Here is a 9,723-nt window from a genome sequence, read left to right on the forward strand (position 1 = left end):
TGTGTGTGTGTGTGTGTGTGTGTGTGTGTGTGTGTGTGTATGTAAATGGGTAAACAGATATAATGGTCCTATATAGACAAGGTCTCAGTAGCCTCCTGAATGTGAAAGGGAGATTATGACTAATTATTTAAGACCCAATCTAGCAAAGTGAAGTGGTAAATGACACAAAAACTTCTCTTGCCTAAAATTAACTAGATAATTGAGGAGAAAGGAGTTATTTTGGTGAATTATATGTACAGCAGTGCCAATTCTTCAGATTGATTCATTAGTCAAGACATGAATCAAGTAAAGAACATTTAAAATATAGCTCATGATTTCCAACAGCTTATATCTAAGTGAATCAGGAAAATGTGGAAGGTGGGAAATGACTGAAAAGCTCATCTTTTTACCCATGTTCCCTTAATAAAACATCATTTTCTGGACGACAGAGCTCAGGGTTTGACATTCTAGTGTAGTGCTTGACACAGTATGAACGTTTATTAGCTTTTAAAGGATGATGGCAATGGAAAATGAGAGGCTAGAGGGAGGCTGGTGGCAATTTAATCTTCCACTTAACTCTAGAGAGGGCCAGGTAGAGGGGCTGTGGAATATCAAAATCCACCACTCTTCTTTATAGAGCTTACGTGTTTTTAAAAGAACAAACATTTAATGAAAAGCCTGGCTTTCTGAAACAGCTCAGAGTTCCCCCACTAAGTTTCTCTTTCCTTTGAACCTAGCCCAGAATAGGATGGAAAAATCATCTCCATCTCCAATTACTTCTCCATCCTATATTCTCTGAGACTCTAGCCCCTGTGCCAGTCAGGTCTCTGATCTCTCTGTCTTCCAGTCCTTCCCTTCTCCATTAACTTTCTCACCCCTCACCTAGCTGCCTCAGTTCTGAACTATTCATACACCCCTGACTTTCCCTCAATCAAAATGGGATAAGGTTTGAAGACAGGAACTTCAAGCACCACAGGGTAGTTGTGAGGCTCAAATGAAATAAAGGATGTAAAATGCTCTTCAAATTTTAAAGCACTATAAAAATGCAAGTAGCTGTCATCATCATCATCATCATTATCATCATCAAGACTGAACTATACATTATCAGTCCTCTAGTTCCCTCAGGAAAAGATCAACCAAAAAAAAGAAATATATTTTTAAAACATCAAAAAAATTTATTACTACCATTTGTTTTTAAGTCATTTATTTCTACATATACCTGTAACCCTGTCCTACCCGGAAGGCAAACTAATATACTTGGAAACACATGTGAAGTTTATTACAAATATTTAAGACTATGTTCAAATTCAATACTGTACACAAAGTTCCTCACTTATTCACGGATGTGTCACTTCGACCCATTATGGTCCATCTAGATTATGGAAAGCCTTGAAACGTAGGTAGGAGTTGATTACTTGAAGGCCAAGCATGATGTGATGAGGGCCTAGGCCAGGGTGGCGGCAGTGGAAATGGTTGACTCTGAGAGACAGTGTAAAGGTTGATGGAGAGAGAGGAAGCAAAGACAACTATACGTGCCTGAAAGACTGAAATAAAAGCCATGCCTTTAACGGGTAAGTAGGGAAGGGTTTGGACAAGATAATTATAAACCAGACTCTTGTTCAAGTGCAGGTTGGATTAGGTGGTCTCTGAGGTTACTTTCAATTCTGTCATTCTGTGAATTCCTTACCAGGAATTACTGTTGCTGTTCTGCCTCTGATGTCCTCACCTCAGATAGGTAGCTCACTACTCCTCTTTCCAGGACCCCGATCAGCTCCTCTGGGAGCTGGCCTGCAGGGGAAATAAAAAGTCCTAGGAGTAGCAATGCTTTAGTGACTTGTTTTTCTGCTTTCCTACTTTCTGCTCATCTATTCTTTTATACTATTATAGATTCCTTACGCCTGACCATTATTGGGCCAAATATTTTCCCCTTACTCTCATCCTCCTGTAGAATCTTCTTTTGTTTCTGACAGCACTAATTCCTGATAACTGTGCCCACTCATCAGTTCCCTTGTTGGCCCTTAGCACGAGTTAGGCTCTCCACCTTTCCCCCCTTGGGTTCTTTAATTTGACCAGTTATCTGCTGGATACCCACACCCCACTACTGATACATGTTTGGGTATTGTTATATCCAAGTGGAGATGGTCTCTGAGCAGACAGAGGTATGTGAGACTGGAGCATGGGTCAGGGATTGGGGCTGGAGATGTAGATTTTGAAGTTAGAGTCACAGGCTCTAGAGTTGGTTTAGAGTTGGTGGGGAGATTAGAGATTATCTCAGTGAATCAAGGTCAGCAGAAAAGAGGCCTTAGAAGTCATCCATTTCAGTCTTGTATTTAATCCAAAAATTCCTTCTATGGTATCTCTTATTCAGCCTTTATTTGAATACTCTCAATGACAAGGAATTCACTCTTGAAGCAGACTGTTTCATTGGAAGATGGCTCTAATTATTATAAAGCTCTTATTTATGTTGACCCCAAATCTCCTTTCCTGTAACTTCCTTCCATTAGTCTTGATTCTGTGCTCTGAGGCAACATAGAAGAAATTTACCCCCTCTACTATTTGATATTTTTTCTAAATATTTCAAGATGACTATTATATCTCACCTTATTCTTCTCCCCTTATACTTCCCCCTGCTAGCGACTAGTGACCATACTTCCTTCAACTGCTTTTTATGTGTCATGGTTTTTTGACTCCTCACTATCCCCTTGGCCATCTGGCCACATTGTGGTTTGTCAAAATCTCCCTTCAAATATGGTACCCAGAACTGATCAAAGTATTAGAGATGTGATCTGACCCCCAGACGTGAGCATAGCCCATCCTGGTTCTTAGCAGCTCCCTACAATCTGCTAAAGTCAGTGGGACAACTTGAAGCAAATATAGGTCAAAACTTGGGGTTTTTGTACAGAAAATCTAAGTCAATCTATATGCTAAGTTGACTTACACCTTGCATGTATGATAAATTGACTGTTAAATGGACAGGGATTTATGAAGGCATCTTTACATGGTAATTTTTCATTAAATCAGAAGTGTTATGTCCATACTAAGAAAGCGATGTTTGTTCTCTGTTGGCTAATGGCCCAAACCTCAGCTTCATCTCACAGACGGACATTTAAATGAGTATTGTTTCAATGGACTGCTACCTATAATTCATGGATAACAAATACAATTTGCCTAATTCTCCCTGTTGTGCCGGGGAACATGTAATTTCTGAGGATGGAAGGAAGTTTCCCTTCCCATCTATTTCCCATCTATTCTCATACTGAACTCATTTGGGTGCTGGCTAAGACATTTTTGTAAACACTCCCTAAGAAGTGGGCACAGGAGCATTAAAATGAGAGATGTCATAGAACTGCCTGAGGGAAGATTCCAGACTTATGCAAGCTATGTAGTAAATCATCCTCTCTCAACCTAAGAGCAAAGGTAGCAGAGATACCATTTGCTCCTACAGAACAGAGAATAAAAAACCAAATTTTATCTATGCTCTTAGTCAACAAACATTTAAGTGTTTATTTTGTACCAGACACTTTGCTAAATGCATAGATAAAGACAGAAGATAGCCTCTGTTCTGAGGAGTTCAAGGTCTATACAGACTCACAGATCTTGCCTTTGCAGGTTTGCATAAGAATAGTTTTCTGCTCTGTAAGTTAGAAGTTCATTTGTATAGTATTAATATGTAGTGGAAGTCTCTTAGGGTATAGGTGTCAGAGGACAGTACCAAAACATTTGACAGGTCAGCAATGTTAGATCAAGCTTTTTTGATGTCTTTATGTTTGAAAGTCATGATCTGACTCATTTCTAAATCCATGTATTATAATAATATGTATTATAGCAGGCCTTTGTTATATCAATCAACAAACATCTATTAAGTACCCTCTATGTGGCACAGGGGTGGTTAAGTGGTATAGTGGATAAAGTCACAAGACCTGAGTTCAAATTTGACCTCAGACACTTACTAGTAGTGTGTCCCTAAGCAAGTCACTTAACCCTGTTTGCCTCAGTTTCCTCATCTGTAAAATGAGCTAGAGAAGGAAATGGCAAACCACTCCAGTATCTTTGCCAAGAAAACTCTAAATGCAGTCATGGAGAGTTGAACACAACTGAAAATGACTGAACAACAAAAAAAGTACCTTAAATGCCCACTATGTGCCAGGCACATTTCTAGGTGCTAGGGATACAAAGACAAAAAAATGAACAGACCTCAAAGAACTTATATTCTATGAAGGGAAATGGAATGCACATGCATGAATATACACCAAATATATAAAAATTAAATATCAGGTAATTTCAAGGGGGAGGCATAAGTGGCTAAGGGAATCAGGAAAAGGTCTCACGGAGAGGATAGTGCTTGTGTTAAACTTTAAAGGAAACTATGGTTTCTACAAAGCAGAGAAAAGGCACAGAGTTGGAGGATGGAATGTTATGTATGACATACAGCAAGAAGTCCAGTTCAATTGAAACATAGAGCACATGGAGGAGAGTCACATAAAAAAGCCTGGAAAGGTGGGTTGGAGCCAGGTTTTGAAGAGCTTTAGAATATCTTGAAAGAAAATAACCAAAAATGGACTAGAACTTTATTCAATTTATATAAACTGATATGCTATACTATTTATATCCACAGAGGATAGTATATAGAACTGTATTTAAAATATATAACAACCTCAGTTGCCTCCAAAAGAAAGGTGAGATGAAAATCTGATCCTGAAAGTCGATATTAAAAAATAAGAGCACATTTTTTAAAAAATCAGTACCCTCTATGTGGCATAGGGATGTAGTGACCAGACATGGTTGGTGCGTGCCTGTAATCTCTGCTGCTGAAAAGGCTAAGACTGGTGCTTCACCCAAACTCAGGACTTCTGAGCTGCAATAGGACTAAAGTTGATTGGATATCTGTAAGTAAGTCCAACACCAATTTGGGAGCCTCTAGGGGCCATGTTCCCTAAGGAGGGGCAGTCTGGCCAAGGTCAGAAAAATAAAACATGTGAAAGATTCTGTGACGATTTATGTTAGACTTGGACCTGTGAGTAGCTGCTGCACTTCCAGCTTAGGCAGGCCAATGTACAGCATCATATGCTATAGGTCTAGAACTTTGTTAGCTCCACATGTAGAGTTTAAAGACTGTCGTGATTGTTACTGCCTTATTCAGTGGACATCATTCATATAGTCCCCCAAGATGTGAATTTAATGTTTGTTTTTTATCATGTAAATATTTAGGCCAAATTCTACCCACAAATGTCCAATTTGTCAGTCTCCTTGAGAATTGATTGGGCAGAAGTAGAACACATGATGGGAGTTGTTTACTCTGGCAACTTGGAATGGCTGATTTGAAATTGCTGGCATACTCTTGGGCAATTTTGCACAATAGCAGGACTGGAAACAATTTCCATGCCTGTCTTTATCTTTTCCTCCTCCATGTTGACCACTATAGAATGTGTCAACATCAGACAGATCAAAGGTCCCCAGCTGCAGAAAGCTGCTAGAGATGGTTACAATGACACACTTTCATGACTTAGTCACTGATGACTAGTCTTGCTATTTTCTGAAACCATGAGGTGAGATCTTCACTGGGTTAGTCCTTAGGGAACAGACATGGAGCTTGTCCTCAGTCTCTCTAGCTTGGGAGGACCTGACAGAGCCATCCCCAGAGGTTTGGCCATAGATGAAGAATACTTTGAGGGACGCCAGCTTACAAAGAACTGTCTGCAAAGGTATAGAGGGGTTGTGATCTGTGCCAGGGGAAGCAGGCTCTCACTGATGAAATCTTGGTCATCTGAAACATTGAAATGTTAAAATATGAGGTGAGAAGCCATTATATAGGGAATTCATCCCCCCCAAAAATCCCTTAAATATATTTCCCACAACTTTGGAGCTAAAACAGGGACCACTCTCTATGCTGCCTCAGGGTGCAAGGGATTTCCTTTACCCTGTAAACTATCTTCCCCCTCCTACCCATCCTGGCACATCAGCAAGCCAGGTCTTGGCACATTAATGCTCTCTACAGGTTTCAAACTTAAGTAATTATTTTGTCTTGCCCCGCTAAATCCCACCCTGCTCCCCAACCAGAGAATAAAGCACTTTCATTCACCCTATTCTTTCCCCTGCTTTCTGATAACAGTATATCAACTTTTAGATATTTAAAGGGGAAATGATTCTGAAACACTATAAGGAATCATACAAAGTAGGAAAAGGATACAGTGATAGGTAGAAACAGCTGACAATTTACGAAGGTTTATAGTTTAATCTTGGTCCTCTATTGACTAATGACATTTGCACCTCTCCCTAGAGCCCTCCTGCCTAAAATCTTCCTTAGGTCATAGGATTTTAAAAGTCCAGTGCACCTCATGAATTACTGATGAGTGAACTGAGACCCAGAGAGATGAAGTCACTTTACTAAAGTCACACAGAAAAGTAGCAGAGCCAAGATTCGAATCCAGCCCTTCGCATCCCAAATCCCAGGCTCTTTCCACTACATTGAGGAGGAAGGGAATCCAGGTTGAAGAAGGGAAGTAATGATAATACTAGAGTGATACTATAAAGCTAAGAGAGACTAAATCAGTGTGGTGCTGAGAATTTCTTGAGAAGAGCAGACCCCAAATGGCAAGACAGCTCTACTTTAAGGCTGCAGTGAGTTGCTAGTTATGTGGCCCGTCTCAATTTATCTTCCTCCCTTCCAGGGACTAAGGAATGGTCCTCTATAGTTGTAAAATAGAAACAGAAGGAAACAAAGCCCCTTTTCAGACACTGAAAGGGATAGAGTATTTGTGTTAGAGAATCCCAATGATCAAAATCTCTGCTTTGTGATGGGGGAGATGAAAACACTAAAAGAGAAAACAGATTTTTGTTCATTGTTTCATTGTTTCTGGGGAGTGATTATATTGCCACTGCTTCCCTGTAATATTTGTAGTAGTAATGACCAGATTATGAACCAAATTAGATTTATAGAACCTCCAACGTCAGAACATCTCTTGTAGGTGATGACCATCTATCCTAACCTGATATATTAATGCTCTTCACAACAAACTGGATGAAGAGTCAATCATTCAGCTTCTGCTTACACATCTCCAATGATGGGAAATTCACCACCTCATTAGGCAACCAGTTCCATTTTTGGATAGCTGTAACGATTTGGAAATTCTTCTTTAGGCTGAGACAAATTTTTATTCTTTTTACTCCCCAGTGCTCCTAATTATTCCCTCTGGAATCATACATTGTAAGTTTCCTCCCTTTTCCATGATAGCTTTTCAGGTATTTGAGAACAACAATCAGCTCTAATCCTCTCCCACTTAGGTTTGGCTAAGGTCATGTCTAAGTTTTTTCTTTGGTAGTAAGATAACCCCACGCCTTTCCTCTTACAACATGGCTTTCGCCATCCCAGTTGCCCTTCTCTGTGCATTCTCCAGTTGATCAATGTCACTGTTTAAATGGCTCTTGGGCTCTATGATAACTCAAGTCTAATTCCATAGTGATGAAATTTGGACGCCCTTCATAGTCTTCTGTAATTTTGCTGCCCCAGGCACACAGGAGTCTGCTCTTAGGCAAGTGCTTTTTTTCTTAGCTGCCTGGCTCTGTCATCATGCGTCACTTCACCCTTAGTCCACTGGCTAAGGATACTGAAAGCCTATTGTGTGTTTGCCCATCCCCACCGAAGTCCCAGTAAGAAACAAGTGCTCCTTATCTGTTCCCAAAGTTCTCTCTCTCCCAAGCTTGCCGTCTCCTTCCCCCTGCCCTGGAGTCCTGCATGGTTTGGCTCCAGCTGAAGCAGCTCACCTTTTCTTGCCCATCTCCCAGCTCTTTCCAGTCTCTGGAAGCAGATGACATCTTTCAGTTGGTTGAGCCCTCGACAAACTATTGACACGTAGGCCTTGAGGCCTGGCCAAAACAGACTCCCCTAAATCTGACCTACTACAAAGGCTTCTTCTCCCAGATGCTCTTGCTCCCTTGTCCTCAACCTATATTCCCGAAGTGGATCCACCCTTAGGTCTCCACTATTGGCTAAACTAAGGTGACAGACAAACCAAAGAGCTAGTAGAGGCTGGACACTTTCCCTGGTCCTCAGTTAGAGATCCAATCACTTTCTCTTTTTAGGGTCTAGTGTCATTATCCTCATTCAGGCTGCTCTCCACCCCCACTGTCCCATGGATCCCTGAAGCCAATGGTAAGAATTTATGGTTTATTGAAATATCAACATAGTCTTACCCCATGACCCACTAGAAATACTTCATTGCCCTGTTGTTGTTCTCTTGTGTTTATTTCTTTGTCAGATAATGATGGAGCCCTTGGGCTCAAAACCATGAGAAAAAGTAGATGGGGGCCAGATTGGGGAGAGGGGAAGCTGGGGGATTAATCAAAACACTTTAAGGAAAGAGCATAAGAATCACAGAATCTTAGAGCTGGAGGAACATTAAGAGATCATCTGGCACAATTCTCAGTGTTACAGAGAAGGAAACTGAGGCTCAGAGAAATATAGTGACTTGCCTGTTGTAACATTACTAACAGAGTTGGAGCAGAACCCCAGACCAAGGCCTTTGTTCTTTCTTTCACCTAGCAGTGCCTCTGAGAGTGGAGCCCAAAGTAAGGGCTCAAACCTTCAACCCTGAACCTGAGTCCTCTACTGACTGATCTAGTCATTTTGACGTAAGAATTGACAGAGAGAATCAGACCCACAGTTCACTCAAATCACAACTCTATTCCTGGCAAGGATACCCAGGGACATCTTGAGGAAGATCGTTATTGTCCTTGATACCAACCTCAGAGATTAGGGACACTACCCGAACATTCTAGCTTCTATCTGAAACCGTCGTATCATCTATTAGTTTAAATAAAAATCTTTTTGAAGCTACATTTTCAACCAGAACCACCTTTAGGGGTATAAGTTCCAGAAACTTACTGCCTAAATTCTTATCTCATAGTGTTGTTGTATGGAAAATGCTCAGTAAAACTTAAAGCAACATAGAAATGTGAGTTATTATTTTTTAAAAGAATTGTAATTTAATTGCTAAGGAACTTCTAATGAAGAAACTCTCTCTCTCCATAGAGAGTGGTCCCTGCTCAGCAGTTTATGGTCAGTCATAAGGAGGTGCCCAGGGAACTGAAAAGTTAGATGACTCACCTAGTATCACGCAGCCAGTATGTCTGAAGTGGGACTTGAACCCAGAGCTTCCTGACGTGAAGGCCTGCTCTTCATCCATATGCCACGTGGCTTCTTCCAGACTAATACTTCTACTATGTAAAAATAGCCTCTTTTTGTCTTTAAGTTTCCACTTCAGAATATTTGAAATATTTTTTAAAGAGCTTGCTTTTGTGTTGTGGTTGACAGTGTATATTACATTTAATAAGTGGCTTTTAAAATGTTTCCTGCTGATTCTGAATGTGGATGTCACTTTGACAAAATGCCCGTGGTGCTTGCATTGTTTAAGAAGAAAATGGGCTTATGGTTTTTTGCTTCACCTTTCATTTTATACTTGACTTCCCTCTCAAAAAAATGTTTAATGATTACTTATTTAACTGGTACAGATGGCTTGGCTGCTTATCTTCTCACCTTACCACTTAACATGCCACCTTATTGGTTCATCCCTGGCCAACTGGTCAGGAACCCCACTGACTAGTCAGATGTTGCTCTGGTTGTCAGAATTTCCAAGCAGAGGAATTTCTGGAATAATTTTCTACTCCAAGCTATTGGTTGTTTTGCTCATTGAGTGGTCTTGCCTGCCTCAAATGTAACTTGAACTATAACTTTTGAGCATAAGGATA

At 40.5% G+C, this 9,723-nt stretch overlaps 1 protein-coding gene across 2 annotated transcripts in view; it reads left to right on the forward strand.

The window, feature by feature from the left end:
* The window catches only part of LGI1 (leucine rich glioma inactivated 1), a 56,748-nt gene that overhangs the window by 19,349 nt on the left and 27,676 nt on the right, over positions 1-9,723 (forward strand). The window lies entirely within an intron of this gene.

The sequence above is a fragment of the Vombatus ursinus genome, unplaced genomic scaffold, assembly GCF_900497805.2.
Source record: "Vombatus ursinus unplaced genomic scaffold, bare-nosed wombat genome assembly UNPS02014833.1, whole genome shotgun sequence".
Taxonomy (NCBI): Eukaryota; Metazoa; Chordata; class Mammalia; order Diprotodontia; family Vombatidae; genus Vombatus; species Vombatus ursinus.